This window comes from Schistocerca gregaria, chromosome 2 (genome assembly GCF_023897955.1).
Source record: "Schistocerca gregaria isolate iqSchGreg1 chromosome 2, iqSchGreg1.2, whole genome shotgun sequence".
Taxonomy (NCBI): Eukaryota; Metazoa; Arthropoda; class Insecta; order Orthoptera; family Acrididae; genus Schistocerca; species Schistocerca gregaria.
This window is the reverse complement of record NC_064921.1, coordinates 716,754,794-716,769,434: the sequence shown is the minus strand read 5'-3', so window position 1 is coordinate 716,769,434 and position 14,641 is coordinate 716,754,794. Positions and strand designations below refer to the sequence as shown.

Sequence of the window (14,641 nt, the reverse complement as noted above, 5' to 3'; positions counted from 1 at the left end):
GAAGGTACATCCTCAAACTATTCGCAGAACACTGAAAGACAGTGGTATTAATGAAAGACTGGCTAGTAAGAAACTACAGTCAATGAACAGAATCTCAAGATATTGTACGTTACTAAAGAGTTTATTATGAAGGAAGAAACATGTTGAAACGATATCATATTTGCCTACGAAAGTGAATTTAGCTTTTGGGTCAGGTAGATGAAGGTGTAGCGGAAGAAGAATGAAGAATTGAAAATCACCAATATTAAAGCCAACTATGAAGCATGTGGGTGGCAGTGTTCTTGTCCAGATCTCCATATCCACATTTGGAACGGGTGAATTAGTGTTAATAGACAGTATTACAGACAAATACGTATGTCTGTCTGACATTAAAACAAATTTACACAAAAGCGCTTAAAATTTGGATATCAGACACTCTAAGGTGTTATGTAAGTCAGCAGGCTTTCATGGCCATTGTCACTGGGTTATTAGGCCGCCTCGTATTTCTTCTAAAATGATCTACATTTCGACCCTTCTGTTGTGATCTTCCTCAAGATCTTCTGGTGTCCACTACTGTGTTCTATCAGTAGTGGACACCAGAAGGTCCTGAGGAAGATCCCAGCAGAGGAGTCGAAACATAGATCATTTTAGAAGAAATATGACGTGACCTAATTACCCATAAGATTTTAAATATATTCAGGTGTTACCAGGACGATGACCTGAACAATAAGACTCTCATTGTGCGGGAATATTTGGGTAACAATTTCCCGGAAGTCTTCCAATCACAACGTCAATCACCATACCTCGAACCTATTGATCACGTGTTGGGAGAACTAGAGGGACGTATTACAAACATACTGATGTCTTCCAAAGAAACTTCGAAGCTTCCATTAAAAGAATAATGGAATGTTCTATGTACCAACTATTTACAAAAAAGATCATTACCAGTATGCCACAGCATTTGAAAGGAGTGCTTCGAGTTGTGAAGCAATCATGGAACATTTAAAAAAATAGCAATAGGTTGAAGACTAAGTAGCGTGATGTAAATTTATTTTATTATTAGGAAAAAGTCAAAAAAAGATTACAATGGAAAGAAAAAGGTATCTGCACCAAAGAGAAAGGTGAGGGTGTGCACTAGCGACAAATATGGGGGAGGTATAGCGGCCAGGTCTCAGTTTCCTTGACTCCTGCCCGCTTTGCCCCCTCCTGCCAGGTACTGACAAGCTTCTCCAGAGATTAGACGTTAAATAAGAAATGAATTCCAATAAAGAAAAAAAGAACGGACTAAATTTAAGAAGCAAGCATACATTTATGAATATAAAAATTACGCTGCCGTAGATTTTAGTTTCTATTGAATAAGAGTTTACGCTCAGTTAAAACAATGTACATAAAGAGCTTAAAAATATAAATAAAAGAAGGAAAAAAGGAATACAGTGTGGAAGCTCAAGAAGGCATTACTGGGAAGCGTAAAGGACGGGCTGTGAGGGGTGGCTGGAAGGAAAAAAGAAAAACAAAGCGCAGCAAGAGCACAAGTTTGTAATTCTGGAACAAAGACTTAGTGGAGCAATTTTTAAGATTTTGCAGCAACTGCGCTATGAAACGCCCTGCTAAATCCGCAGGACAGGACAGGTACGTTGTGGAAAGGGGCCCAAAATAAGAGGCTGTCAGTTACATTCGAACATACAACCTTTTATTTGATCAAACATTACATGAGGCAAGAAATTAAAAAAAAACACAGATTTGGTTTTGGAACTGAATTAGCGACTGAATGCGCCGTACAATCTCATGCCTTAAGGGCAAGACCACTTTAATTGTAAAACTGCTGAAAGCCAATAACTTAAAGTTCAACCAAAATCATACATTTAAAAGACAAAGCCTTATCTTAAAATAGTTCCTTAATTAGGCTGAAGGTCCAAAGAATCTGACACTTTAAGAGCAAACAACTTAAATTTAAAATCGGCTTAAGGCCCAACACTTAAGACTCAATAACAATAATTTAAAAATGCCAAAGGCTTTTTGTAAAACAGTTCTTAAATTAGGCTGAAGGCCCAAACCGTCTGACGCCTTAAGGGCAAAACAACATTAATCTAAAAATCGGCTAGAAGCCATACAAGTACAAACAACAAGAACAAACAAGAAAAGGCAGTACACCCAAGGGCGCTCAGAAGATACAAGTGTCGGTCTATAAGTCAAACACTAACGATCACTTAGGTGAGACAGACAGTCGGCCGAACCATTGTCGATCCATCAACAACTTAACCGACAGACAGTGAACGGACCCACTGACAAGATAACCCTCGCTTCACCAGGCCAGCACACAACAGGGAGTTCAGTGGAACAACGTAGAAGGTGTTGGCACCCACAACCAATTACACATTGAGCTGTCAAACTAAACACCATGCTGAACAGTGACAAAACAATGAGGAAAATACACTGCCTGAACTTACCTCAACGGCCATGGCACGTAAGCGGAAAGTTAACGGCCGCAAAGCAAAAGATTCAGCTGGAGCACTTCAATTCAAATAATCAAGTAAAGTTAAACTCCACCAGAGGGTGTCTAAAATTTGCCAACTTGGAAACACACGTTGTTGCTCGCGGGAATATCCCAACAGCCGACAACGAACAGTCGTGGCATGCTGGCAGATTAAGTCAAAACTCAACTTTCATGTCCAGGATCTGTGAGCCACGAACCTCGTAGCAATGGGAACAGCACCACAAACTCCGACATCGCATACAGGCTTCCAGTGGTCCCGGCCAAACTAACCGCCACGGAGATTTCCTCGCTGATCCACGCCAGCCGACCAATTCCCAGGCCCAGAAACGGTGATAGGACCAAATATACGTCGGCCGATGAGACGGCCAATGGAACGATCAACCAACTATCGTACCGCTCCAATCACCCTCCGGCGGACAGTTCATGTGTGTCGCCAGTGGTCGGCGAGAACTGGCTGTGGGGGCCTCACCGGCGCTCCTTCCCTGACTTCGCTGCTGCAGCGTCCCGACTACACTGCTGGTCCATTTCCAACTGACTGGCAGTGCACTTATCGATACGCGCTGCTGCTGCCGCATCTACATCTACATTTATTCTCCGTAAGCCACCCAACGGTGTGTGGCGGAGGGCACTTTACGTGCCACTGTCATTACCTCCCTTTCCTGTTCCAATCGCGTATGGTTCGCGCGAAGGACGACTGCCGGAAAGCCTCCGAATCTCTCTAATTTTACATTCGTGATCTCATCGGGAGGTATAAGCAGGGGGAATATATTCGATACCTCGTTCAGAAACACACCCTCTCGAAACCTGGACAGCAACCTACACCTCGATGCAGAGCGTCTCTCTTGCAGAGTCTGCCTCTTGAGTTTGCTAAACATCTCCGTAACGCTATCACGCTCACCAAATAACCCTGTGGCAGAACGCGCCTGTCTTCTTTGGATCTTCTCTATCTCCTCCGCCAACCCGATCTGGTACGGATGTCACACTGATGAGCAATACTCAAGTATAGGTAGAAGGAGTGTTTTGTAAACCACCTCCTTTGTTGATGGACAACATTTTCTAAGGACTCTCCCAATGAATCTCAATCTGTTACCCACCTTACCAACAATTAATTTTATATGATCATTCCACTTCAAATCGTTCCGAACGTATACTCGCAGATATTTTACAGAAGTAACTGCTACCAGTGTTTGTTCCGCTGTCATATAATCATACCATAAAGGATCCTTCTTTCTATGTATTCGCAATACATTACATTTGTCTATGTTAAGGGTCAGTTGCCACTCCCTGCACCAAGTGCCTATCCGCTGCAGATCTTCATACATTTCGCTACAATTTTCTAATGCTGCAACTTCTCTGTATACTACAGCATCATCGGCGAAAAGCCGCATTGAACTTCCAACACTATCTACTAGGTCACTTATATATATTGTGAAAAGCAATGGTCCCATAACATTCCCCTGTGTCACGCCAGAGGTTACTTTAACGTCTGTAGACGTCTCTCCATTGATAACAACATACTGTGTTCTGTTTGCTAAAAACTCTTCAATCCAGCCACACAGCTGGTCTGATATTCCGTAGGTTCTTACTTTGTTTATCAGGCGACAGTGCGGAACTGTATCGAACGCCTTCCTGAAGTCAAGGAAAATAGCATCTACCTGGGAGCCTGTATCTAATGTTTTCTGGGTCTCATTAACAAACAAAGAGAACTGGGTCTCACACGATCGCTGTTTCCGGAATCCATGTTGATTCCTACTGAGTAGATTCTGGGTTTCCAGAAACGACATAATACGCGAGCAAAAAACATGTTCTAAAATTCTACAACAGATCGACGTCACGGGCAAGTAAGGCAGGAAGACAGTGACGCCAGTAAATGGAATAAGAAAACTAGGCGGCAGTACCATAATAGAAGATGACAAACAATAAATGGGATAAACGCGAGCCGTGTACAGTTCGCAGTGCTTGATCTGAAATTCAACACCCTTTCTAGCGACAAAAAAAGTGAAAAAGGTCCTCGGTTCATTCCTGCGCTGGACCGGTGTTTTATTTTTCTTATTTAAGACGATGCTTCCATGCGACACCTCACATGTGCATCTGCTATGGCTTCTACTGTTCATTGCAGGTGAGTGCGAAACGCCTACATTGTCCTCTTCCGCAAAGTCATGTTTACATCAAAATAGTGTCATTCATGCGAGTTTCAGCTGAGGTACTACTGGGCCCAGCCTCTCTGCCACTAACGAAGTGACTGCGTTTGCTGACATCTTTCGCAGTAGCGACTGGGCAAATCGAAGGCGTCTCGTACGAGAGATAAGAGCATTTCCGACTACTACTTGTGCTTTGACTTGTGATGTCATCCAGACAGTGAAAGGTGTTGGCAAATAAGTGTCTCGAGTGCAATGGAAGAGAAGCTGAGGCTACCATGCTCAGCTACACTTGAGACGCACGAGAGTGAGGACGAGTTTGCTTGAAAAAAAAAAAAAAATGGTTCAAATGGCTCTGAGCACTATGGGACATAACTTCTGAGGTCATCAGTCCCCTAGAACTTCGAACTACTTAAACCTAACTAACCTAAAGACATCACACACAGCCATGCCGGAGGCACGATTCGAACCTGCGACCGTAGCAGGCGCGTGGCTCCAGACTGTAGCGCCTAGAACCGCTGGGCCGCTCCAGTCAGCGGACGTGTTTGCTGTTGAGCTGTTGTAGTGATGTTTACGTGTTTGTGTTGCAGTCTGTTAAGTGCCGTCTGTCCGTGAAGTTAGCTGTTGAGTTTGTGTGTGTATTCGTTAGCTGCTAACCCGATGGATTAATTGTAAAACGTCGCAAATGTTTCAATAAAGAATCGTGATAGTCGAGTGCGACAAGTCTACAACATCTCTTCAACCAAGTTCGTTTGAAGTTCATGTGGCATCGTTGATATGATCGGTATTACGAGGGTCAGTCAAAAAGTAATGCCTCCTATTTTTTTTTCTACGTTTAATTGTCAGGAAATTTAAATGCAATTACATAGGTTGAAAACCACAACATTGAGGATCATTTTGTCATTTTTCAATGTAATCTCCGCCCATCTCTACAGTTTTGGTCCATCTTTGAACAAGGGCATGTATCCCAGCACGGTAAAAATCACAGCTCTGCTTCCTAAGCCATTGACGCACGGATGTTTTGACGGCCTCCTCATCTTCAAAATGAATCCCACGATGAGCTTCTTTTAGTGGCCCGAACAGATGGAAGTCTGATGGTGCCAGGTCAGGGCTGTATGGGGGATGAGGCAAAACTTCCCATCCAATTTTGACAATCTCGTCAGAGGTGTGACGACTGGTGTGTGGTCTTGCATTGTCATGCAAAAGAAGAACATCTGCCATTGATTTTGTTGGGAGAACTCGCTGAAGACGTGCTTTAAGTTTTTTGAGGGTTGTGATGTATTGAACAGAATTTATTGTGCATCCCTGCTCCAAGAAATCAACCAGAATCACACCCTCTGTATCTGTATCCCTGCCGATCGCACAGTTTTGAATTTTTTCTTCCTCGGCGAGCTTGTGTGACGCCACTCCATTGACTGCCTCTTTGATTCGGGTTCAAAAAAATGCACCCATGTTTCGTCCCCGGTCACATTTTTTTTCAGAAACTCATCTCCCTCCAAACGGAAGCGCTGCAAGTGTTGGGAGGCTATTGTTTTCCTTGCCTCTTTATTCTGATCGGTTAACATTCTTGGAACCCACCGTGCACAAACTTTTGAGTACCCCAATTGTTTAATAATCGTGATCACACTGCCTTTACTAAGAGAAATAATGCGACACACTTCATCTGCAGTCACCCGACGGTCACCACGAATGATGTCATCAACTTGCTGAATGTTGTGTGGAGTCACTGCACTCACCGGCCTGCCGCTCCGCTTTTCGTCAGTCAACGGTGTTTGCCCTTCAGCTTCCTTACAACGACGAACCCATCGTCTAACAGTGCTGACATCCACTGTCACAACACCATACACCTTCTTCAGTCTTTCATGAATGCGTATGGGCGTTTCACCTTCTGCATTCAAGAATTCAATCACACAACGCTGTCTCAAACGAACATCGATGTCGGCCATCTTACAAACTTCTGCTGTGCTGCCACCTGTTGACACAGAAAGTTACTACTGCATTGGATTGCAGAAGAAGGTTTGAGGAATGGCGCCAAATTCAAATTTTTCACTTAACTTAATTTTTTTAAGTAGAAAAAAATGGGAGGCATTACTTTTTGACCGACCCTCGTAGTTCCGATCAGGTACATACTGTATACTATGCTCTGGAACAGTACTAGCTTCGTGAAACATTTGTATGATCCTCTCATGGAACGCATTCTGCGGAATTACGATGGTGTTGAATTTCGCCGCCTTGACCATTGTGTAATAACCGTTTCTGTTTCTACTGCTGATGCTGTAAATAAAAACGTCCGTGTCTATAACCTGCACTCTGAAGTAGAAGACAAATTTTTGAAAGTTTGCCTTGTATCATTGTGGTGTAGCTCCACAAGTTGCAGTGTTTTAACGGCATTAGTACTGTTTGCAAAGCATATTAAATGCTATATTATGTCATATGCCATTTCCTGTGGATATAAGGCTTAAGGTATGTACACTGGCCAAACGCTGACAAGCCACTTACGGAACAGAAGTGGCCATCTTCGAAACTGTTCAAGCCCCATAATTGTTCTGAAGAGAGTTTTGTAACAGCGGTTGAAGACAACATTATCTTACATGCTGGTGACTGAAACGGTTGACCAGCCAGTGGTATCTCAGAAAATAAAAGACCAAGAATGGCGGATGATTTTTCTTCCGATGATGGCTCACATAGTCAGTCGCAAACATTGCCTCAACAGACAGTTACTACTGAAGAACAGAGCGCTCGAACGACGATGGAAGCAGAGCCATTAGGTCAGGAAGAAACTGCGAGTTAAAAGTTGTGGTTCAGGAAAACCCCAGAGAAGACCTTGATCAATATACTTCGATGGAATCAACACATAAGGCTACTGAGGCTGTGGACAAAGATGTGATCCAAATATTCAAAGATAATACTCGTACATCGGAAGACGAGTATCTCACCTATACACGGCACAGAAGGAAAGGAAGAAGAACAAATATGCGGTATTGTCAGTGAGTTAGTGGCTAATTAAGAACAGCAATGCGCTACGACTGACGTAGCGCCCAGCAAGCTAGAGGCGTAGCACAGTGTCACTGCTGGCAGATCTCAGGTAAAAAAAAAATAAAAAATGGTAGTGCTGATGGGGGGAGCGGGGGACATTGCGGAGGGGAGTATCCATGCGGCGCGATGGGGCGCCGGCGGCTGCTTGGCGGGGCTGCTGGTGCCTCGATGTAGAGCTGCTGCCGAGCCCAGGCGCCGTGCCTCTAACGAAGCGATTGCCTTTGGGGACATCTTTTGCAATAACGACTGCGCGAATCGACGGTATCTCGTAAGGAAAGAAAGAGCAGATGCTGCTGAGGACTTTCCCTCGAGCGTTTCCGATGACTTCTTGAGCTCTTATTCGTCATGCCATTCAGGCAGTGAAGGGTGCTGTCGATTGTTGCACACGAATGCGAAATACCTGCATTGTGCGTTTCCGAAAAAGTGATTTTTACGCCACAATGGCGATCGTCCTACAAGTTGTATCAGATGTGGAGAGCAGAGCGTAGCAGTTTCCGTAGTGTAGCGGTTATAACGTCTGCCTAACACGCAGAAGGTCCCCGGTTCGATTGCGGGCGGAAACACGTTTTCGTCGTACTCAGCAACACACTTGCTACGATCTTACTGCGACCATTTAAATCAACTTCAAACTTTCCACCAGCAGGGTGCACATGTCTCAAATGAAACATGAAACTGTTTCAGAACTGGTTGTCGGATTTAGCGCTGACTTGGAGGCCTGGAAATGCGCGACACAGCCGCCGAAATGCGATTTGTTACCACACCGTTGTACAAAACGCAAAGGCGCGTGCTGGATTTGAGCCCGGGACGTCCTGCACCCGAAGCAGGAATCATACCCCTAGACCAACGAGCGTGTTCGTTCTAAAAACGCACTGCATGTGAATGACGCCACCGTTGCTGGTCTCACCATGTACGGTTCCCCTGGCTGTCGCGGTTCGATTGTTTTCATCGACGTCTCTTACTATAGGAACTTCACGAATCGGAGGGAGCTCGTAGCTGATGCCCTTGCTAACACTGAAGAAAAACTGTTGCTACTACGACTCTCCGGGTGGTACATAAAAACAATTGTCGTTTCCGTGGTGTAGCGGTTATCACGTCTGCTTTACACCACAGAAGGTCCCCGGTTCGTTCCCGGGCGGGAACACAACAGTTTTAATCCGTATTCCGGATTTCATTTCCGGGATGTCCTCACGTCTGCGTATGCAGAGACAATCAGTATCATACGCTAGACGGATAGAGCATCATTTTAATGTCAAAATACTGTTGCTCTCTTATTGCACCGGTGTTTGGTAACTGAGAACGCCCCCAGTTCCATTATGGCCGGCAAAAGTTATAATCCGTTTCGTCAGGGCTACTTCAAGTGCGCTTCCTACTGGCTTTCTTGAGCGCGCTCTACTCGCCTTGTCACAGCTCCATCAAAGTGTGAAGCTGACTAATAATGAGAAACTGTTGGCCACGCTCAGTCTTACATCGCACCCCTTGGTTGTTGCCGTCGCTAGTAAGATGAAGGTAGACTGTCACACCAATAAGCTGAATCTCCACTCACGCTGCACATATTCCGCAAAGATACCTAGTTTCCCGTTGCAAGAAAAATTACCTTCTGCGTTTCTAGCGATTTCCACTTACGGACTTTACTGGTGCCAGATTCTTGTTATATCCACGTGCTATAACAAGCGTCTACTCTTCATTGAGGAGTTGCAACCGGGGCTGAGTTCCACCTACTCTTCAGCCACGGTCAAAATGGCAGGGCTCGTCCGGGATTTAAACCCAGGACCTCGTGCACCCACAGCAGGAATCATACCCCTAGACCAACGAGCCACCTGCCCGGGCCAATCAAGCTAATCACAAGTAGTGGATCTCCCAGGGAACACAAACTTTCACGAGAATTCGCAAGATAAGCGCTTTCTGCAGGCAGCACTCACCACTGATGAGAAGAATATTAAAGGCACCGAATAAAAAGCGAAATTACTTCATCGCACTCTGCTTATGAACAGCCGGCAGTGCCTCAGTTTCGGTATGTGGTTTCTCAGGGTTAAGAGAAGGCGGATGTACTAAACAAAAGAACATCGGGAAAGCAAGCACCAACCCATAACCAAAAGATTGCAGAATATACTGCAAGCAAAACTTCCAGAAGACGAATACTGAAGACGCCATAGAGAAAAGACTTTTTCTATGCAGCAACGATCATCTAGGAAGCGTGAATTGCATGTGATGCTGCACCATACAACTTCTTTTGATACTGGTTTAGTTATTCTAAATTTTCATTACCTGATCGTCTCTAGAATACAGTGTGATTATCACCTGGTTTCCTCCTTCCACAGCGATAGTGGTAAGTAAATCGACTACAAAGTCTTTCGAAGTAGGACACACACACACACACACACACACACACACACACACACACACACACACACACACACAAAACAATTGAGCTGCGTGTAGCTAATGTCATTCTGCTTCCAAAGGTAATTCAGCGGCTGGGAGTAGTGGCGTACTCCTGTAATCCAAGCTTCTGGGAGGCCGTTGTGTGGGAGAGATCTGGAAACAACTACAGATTCGGCCGTTTCACGAGCTCAGGAACGGCCGCGGTACCTTCATCGAGCTCTGCAGGTCGACAGATGACAGTGTGGAAATTTCGGCAAGCGGTGGCTAAGGGTTAAGACAAGGCGAACGCACTAAACACAAGAACGTCGAGAAACCGAAGCACATAATGAAAAGATTGCGGAACGCAGTGCAAAAGCAAAGCTTCGAGAAGACCGACTCTGAAGCCATCGACGCGCTAGAAATTATTCCGCGCAGCAGCGATCATGTAGGAAGAACGAGCCGAGGGTGTAGCTCGACCACACAATAAATTTTTCCTTAAACCAAATTTGCAGTACCTGTTCGTCACTAAAAGCGATAGTAATAAGCCGTGGACTGCAGCTTCATTTAGGGTAGTGAGTCAGACATGGAGAGGATGAAAGGCGGGTGGAATGTGAAACGACTGGGGGCATTGCAGGGCGGCCGCCGACTCCTTGCGCTGTGGCGACCCGGCGCCGGCGTCTGGGGCGGCGGCGTCCTGGCGGGGCTGCTGGTGCCTCCATGTAGAGCTGCCGGCGAGCCCAGGCGCCGTGCCTCTAACGAAGCGATTGCGTTTGGGGACATCTTTTGCAATAACGACTGCGCGAATCGACGGTATCTCGTAAGAAAAGAAAGAGCAGATGCTGCTGAGGACTTTCCCTCGAGCGTTTCGGATGATTTCTTGAGCTCCTATTCGTCATGGCATTCAGGCAGTGAAGGGTGCTGTCGATTGTTGCACACGAATGCGAAATACCTGCATTGTGCGTTTCCGAAAAAGTGATTTTTACGCCACAATGGCGATCGTCCTACAAGTTGTATCAGATGCGGAGGGCAGAGCGTAGCAGTTTCCGTGGTGTAGCGGTTATAGCGTCTGCCTAACACGCAGAAGGTCCCCGGTTCAATGGCGGGCGGAAACACGTTTTCGTCGCACTCAGCAACACACTTGCTACGATCTCTACTGTGACCATTTAAATCAACTTCAAACGATCCACCAGCAGGGAGCACATGGCTCAAATGACACATGAAACTCTTTCAGAACTGGTTGTCGGATTTAGCGCTGACTTGGAGGCGTGGAAATGCGTAACACAGCCGAAGCCATGATATTTGCTACAACACCGTTGTACAAAACACAAGGGCACGTCCTGGATTTGAACCCATTACGTCCTTGCGGCTGTTCCGCGCATTTCCAGCACTCCAGGTAACCACAAAAACCAAGTAGCCGGTTATGAAAGAGTTTCATGTATCATTTGAGCCATCTGCACCCAGGTGGTTGGACGTTTGAAATTGATTTAAATAATGACAGTAGAGATTGTAGCAGGTGTCTTGTTGAGTGCGACGAAAAAGTGTTTCAGCCCTGAATCGAATCGGGGACCTTCTGCGTGTTAGGCAGACGTGATAACCTCTACACCACGGAAAATGCTACGCTCTGAGCTCCAAATGTGACACAACTTGTAGGACGATCGCAACTTTGGCGTAAAAATCAATTTGCGGAAATGCACAATGCAGATATTTCGTATTCGTACGCAACAATCGACAGCACCCTTGCCTGTCTGAATGCCACCACGAATAAGAGCCCAAGAAGTCGCCGGAAATGTTCGCGGCCGAGTCCTCGGTAGCATCAGCTACTCTTGCTTTCCGTACGAGCTACCGTCAATTCGCGCAGTCGCTACTGCAAATGATGTCTCCAAAAGTAATCAGTTCGTTAGCGGCAAGGAGCCCGGGCCCAGCGGTAGCAGTAGCTCTACATGGAGGCACCAGCAGCCCAAACTGGCCACCGCCGGCGCGGCTGCGCCCGGACCCACGACCCCTAATGACGTTGCAGTCAATGTATTTCTTAATATCGCAAGCCAGGTGTAAATCACACAGTATTTTACTGATGATCTGGCAACGCAAATTTAGAACAAGTAGAACATTATATAAAATTTGTTGTGTGGTCGAGCTGTACCCACCCTTGTCTCTTCCCAGATTATCGTTGCTGCACGGAATGATTGTTAAAGCACCGACGGCTTCAGAGTTCGTCTTTCCAACTTTTGCTTTTGCAGTACATTCCGCAATCTTTTCGTTATGAGTCGTCTGTTTCGGTTTCCCGATGTAGTTTTGCTCACAGCTCTCGACTTCTCTTAGCCCAGAGCCACCACTAGCCGAAAATTCCGCACTGCAGTCTGATCAATCTGCAGAGCTCGATGAGAGCATCGCAGTCGTTCCTGAGCTAGTGAAACGGCCGAATCTGTGGTTGTCCCACAGCAACGGCCTCCCGGACGCCTGCATTACAGGAGTACGCCACTACTCCCAGCCATACAATAGCATTTGAAAGCAGAATAACATGAGCTACAGAGCAACTCCGATTTTTGTGTCTGACCTACTTCTAATGATACTGTGGTCGTTTTACTTACTACTATCGCTGCTGGACGAAGCAGACCAGTTGAAAGCCACACGGTATTCTTGTAAAGAACAGGTAATGGAAATTTAGGTAAAACGATATCAAAAAAAGTTGCGTGGTGGAGCGACACATACAGTTGGCTCTTCGTAGATGATCATTGCTGCACGGAATAATTCTTAAGGCACCGACGCCTTCAGGAGTCGTGTTTGGAAGTTTTGCTTGCAGTATATTCCGCTATCTTTTCGTTATGAGTTGGTGTTTCGGATTCCCGGTGTTCTTTTGTTTAGTGCATTTGCCTTCCCTTGACACTGAGAAACCACATGACGAAAGTGAAACACCACCGTCTGTTCATCTGCAGAGCGCGATGAAATTATTCACTCTACATTCATTGCCTTTAATATTCTTGCCATCAGTGGTGGGCGCTGCCTTCAGAAAGCGCTTTTCTTTCTGATTTACATGAAAGTTTGTCTTCCTCGGAGCTGGACTGCTTGAGAAAACCTTCACTGCTAGCAGGAGGTGGCTCGTTGGGCTAGGGGTATGATTCCTGCTTTGGGTGCAGGAGGTCCCGGGTTCAAATCCCGGACGAGCCCTACCGTTTTGACCGTGCTGAAGAGTAGGTGTAGCTCACCCACGTTTGTAGCTCTGCAATGAAGAACAGATGCGTGCCGCAGCACGCTGTGTGTGGCCCTACGGTCATGAAGGGACCGTTTGATATGGCAAGAATCTGATACCAGTAAATTACATAGGTCGATTTCTGTAGAAGAGCCGACAGTAATCTTGCATGCTACGGAAAACAAAGGTTGTCTTTGCAGAACGTGTGCACCGTGAGTGGAGACGAAGCTCAATCGTGGAGCAGTCTACCTTCATCTGATTAGCGAAAACGTCAACCAAAGGGTGGGATACAAGACTGAGCGTAGTTAAGAGTTTCTCACTGTTAGTTACGTTCACACTTGAACAGAGGTGTGACAAAGCGAGTGCAATAAGCTCAGGAAAGCCAGTATGAAGCGAACTTGAAGTAGTCTGTCTTGAAGAAATATATACTAAATTTTGCCGGCCAGAATGGAGCTACGAGGGTTCTGAGTTACTGAATACCGGTGCACTATGGAAGCAAGAGCATATGACAGTAAAATGACGAGATATCGGTGTAGCACACGACATTTATTATCCCTGCATACGCAGACGTGACGTTGTCTCGGGAATGGAATCCGAAAACGGGTTTAAGAATGTCGTATTTCTGCCCGGGATCGAACCGGGGACCTTCTGCGTGTAACACAGACGTGATAACCGCTACACCACGGAAACGACAGCTTTGCTGTTGTACAACCTGGGAAACCGTAGCGCCAACAGATTTTCCCTGCGTAAGCAAGGGCATCGGCTACGAGCTCCGTCCGATTCTAGAAGTTGCTATAGTAAAAGACATCGATAAAAACAATCAACCCGCAACAGCCAGGGAGAACGCTGGGTGAGCAGCAGCTCTGCATGGTGATAACAAGAACGGAGGCGTGAGTCATGTATATCGACCAAGCTCGTCGGTCTAGGGGCAGCCGGCACGGTAGCTCAGCGTGTTCGGTCAGAGAGTTAGCTGCCCTCTGTAATAAAAAACTGAGTTAATCGAGGAACAACGAACATAAACGGATGTCTCGCGACGTCCGCACCGAGGAAATACAACAAATTATCATTTGAGCCATCTGCACTCTGGTGGATGGACGTTTGAAATTGATTGAAATGGTCACAGTAGAGATTGTAGCAAGGTGTCTTCTTGAGTGCGACGAAAAAGTGTTTCCGCCCGGAGTCGAACCGGGGACCTTCTGCGTGTTAGGCAAACGTGATAACCGCTATACCACGGAAACTGCTACGCTGTGAGCTCCACATGTGACACAACATGAGGACGATCGCAACTTTGGCGTAAAAATCACTTTGCGGAAACGCACAATGTAGGAATTTCGCATTCGTACGCAACAATCGACAGCACCCTTGATTGTCTGAATGCCACCACGAATAAGAGCCCAAGAAGTCGTCGGCAATGAACGCGGCCGAGTCGTCGGTAGCATCAGCTAC

The 14,641-nt window shown here is 46.1% G+C and overlaps 5 non-coding genes across 5 annotated transcripts; 3 read left to right on the top strand and 2 right to left on the bottom strand.

The window, feature by feature from the left end:
* The first annotated feature begins 8,137 nt into the window (after nucleotides 1–8,137).
* Trnav-aac (transfer RNA valine (anticodon AAC)) lies at nucleotides 8,138–8,210 on the top strand. The gene has a single exon. It is a non-coding gene; the product is annotated as a tRNA-Val (tRNA).
* Nucleotides 8,211–8,714: 504 nt separating this feature from the next.
* Trnav-uac (transfer RNA valine (anticodon UAC)) lies at nucleotides 8,715–8,788 on the top strand. The gene has a single exon. It is a non-coding gene; the product is annotated as a tRNA-Val (tRNA).
* A 4,313-nt stretch (nucleotides 8,789–13,101) lies between these two features.
* On the top strand, nucleotides 13,102–13,173 carry Trnap-ugg (transfer RNA proline (anticodon UGG)). Its single transcript has one exon. It is a non-coding gene; the product is annotated as a tRNA-Pro (tRNA).
* Nucleotides 13,174–13,812: 639 nt separating this feature from the next.
* Nucleotides 13,813–13,885, bottom strand: Trnav-uac (transfer RNA valine (anticodon UAC)). The gene has a single exon. It is a non-coding gene; the product is annotated as a tRNA-Val (tRNA).
* Nucleotides 13,886–14,360: 475 nt separating this feature from the next.
* Trnav-aac (transfer RNA valine (anticodon AAC)) lies at nucleotides 14,361–14,433 on the bottom strand. The gene has a single exon. It is a non-coding gene; the product is annotated as a tRNA-Val (tRNA).
* Nucleotides 14,434–14,641: the final 208 nt, after the last annotated feature.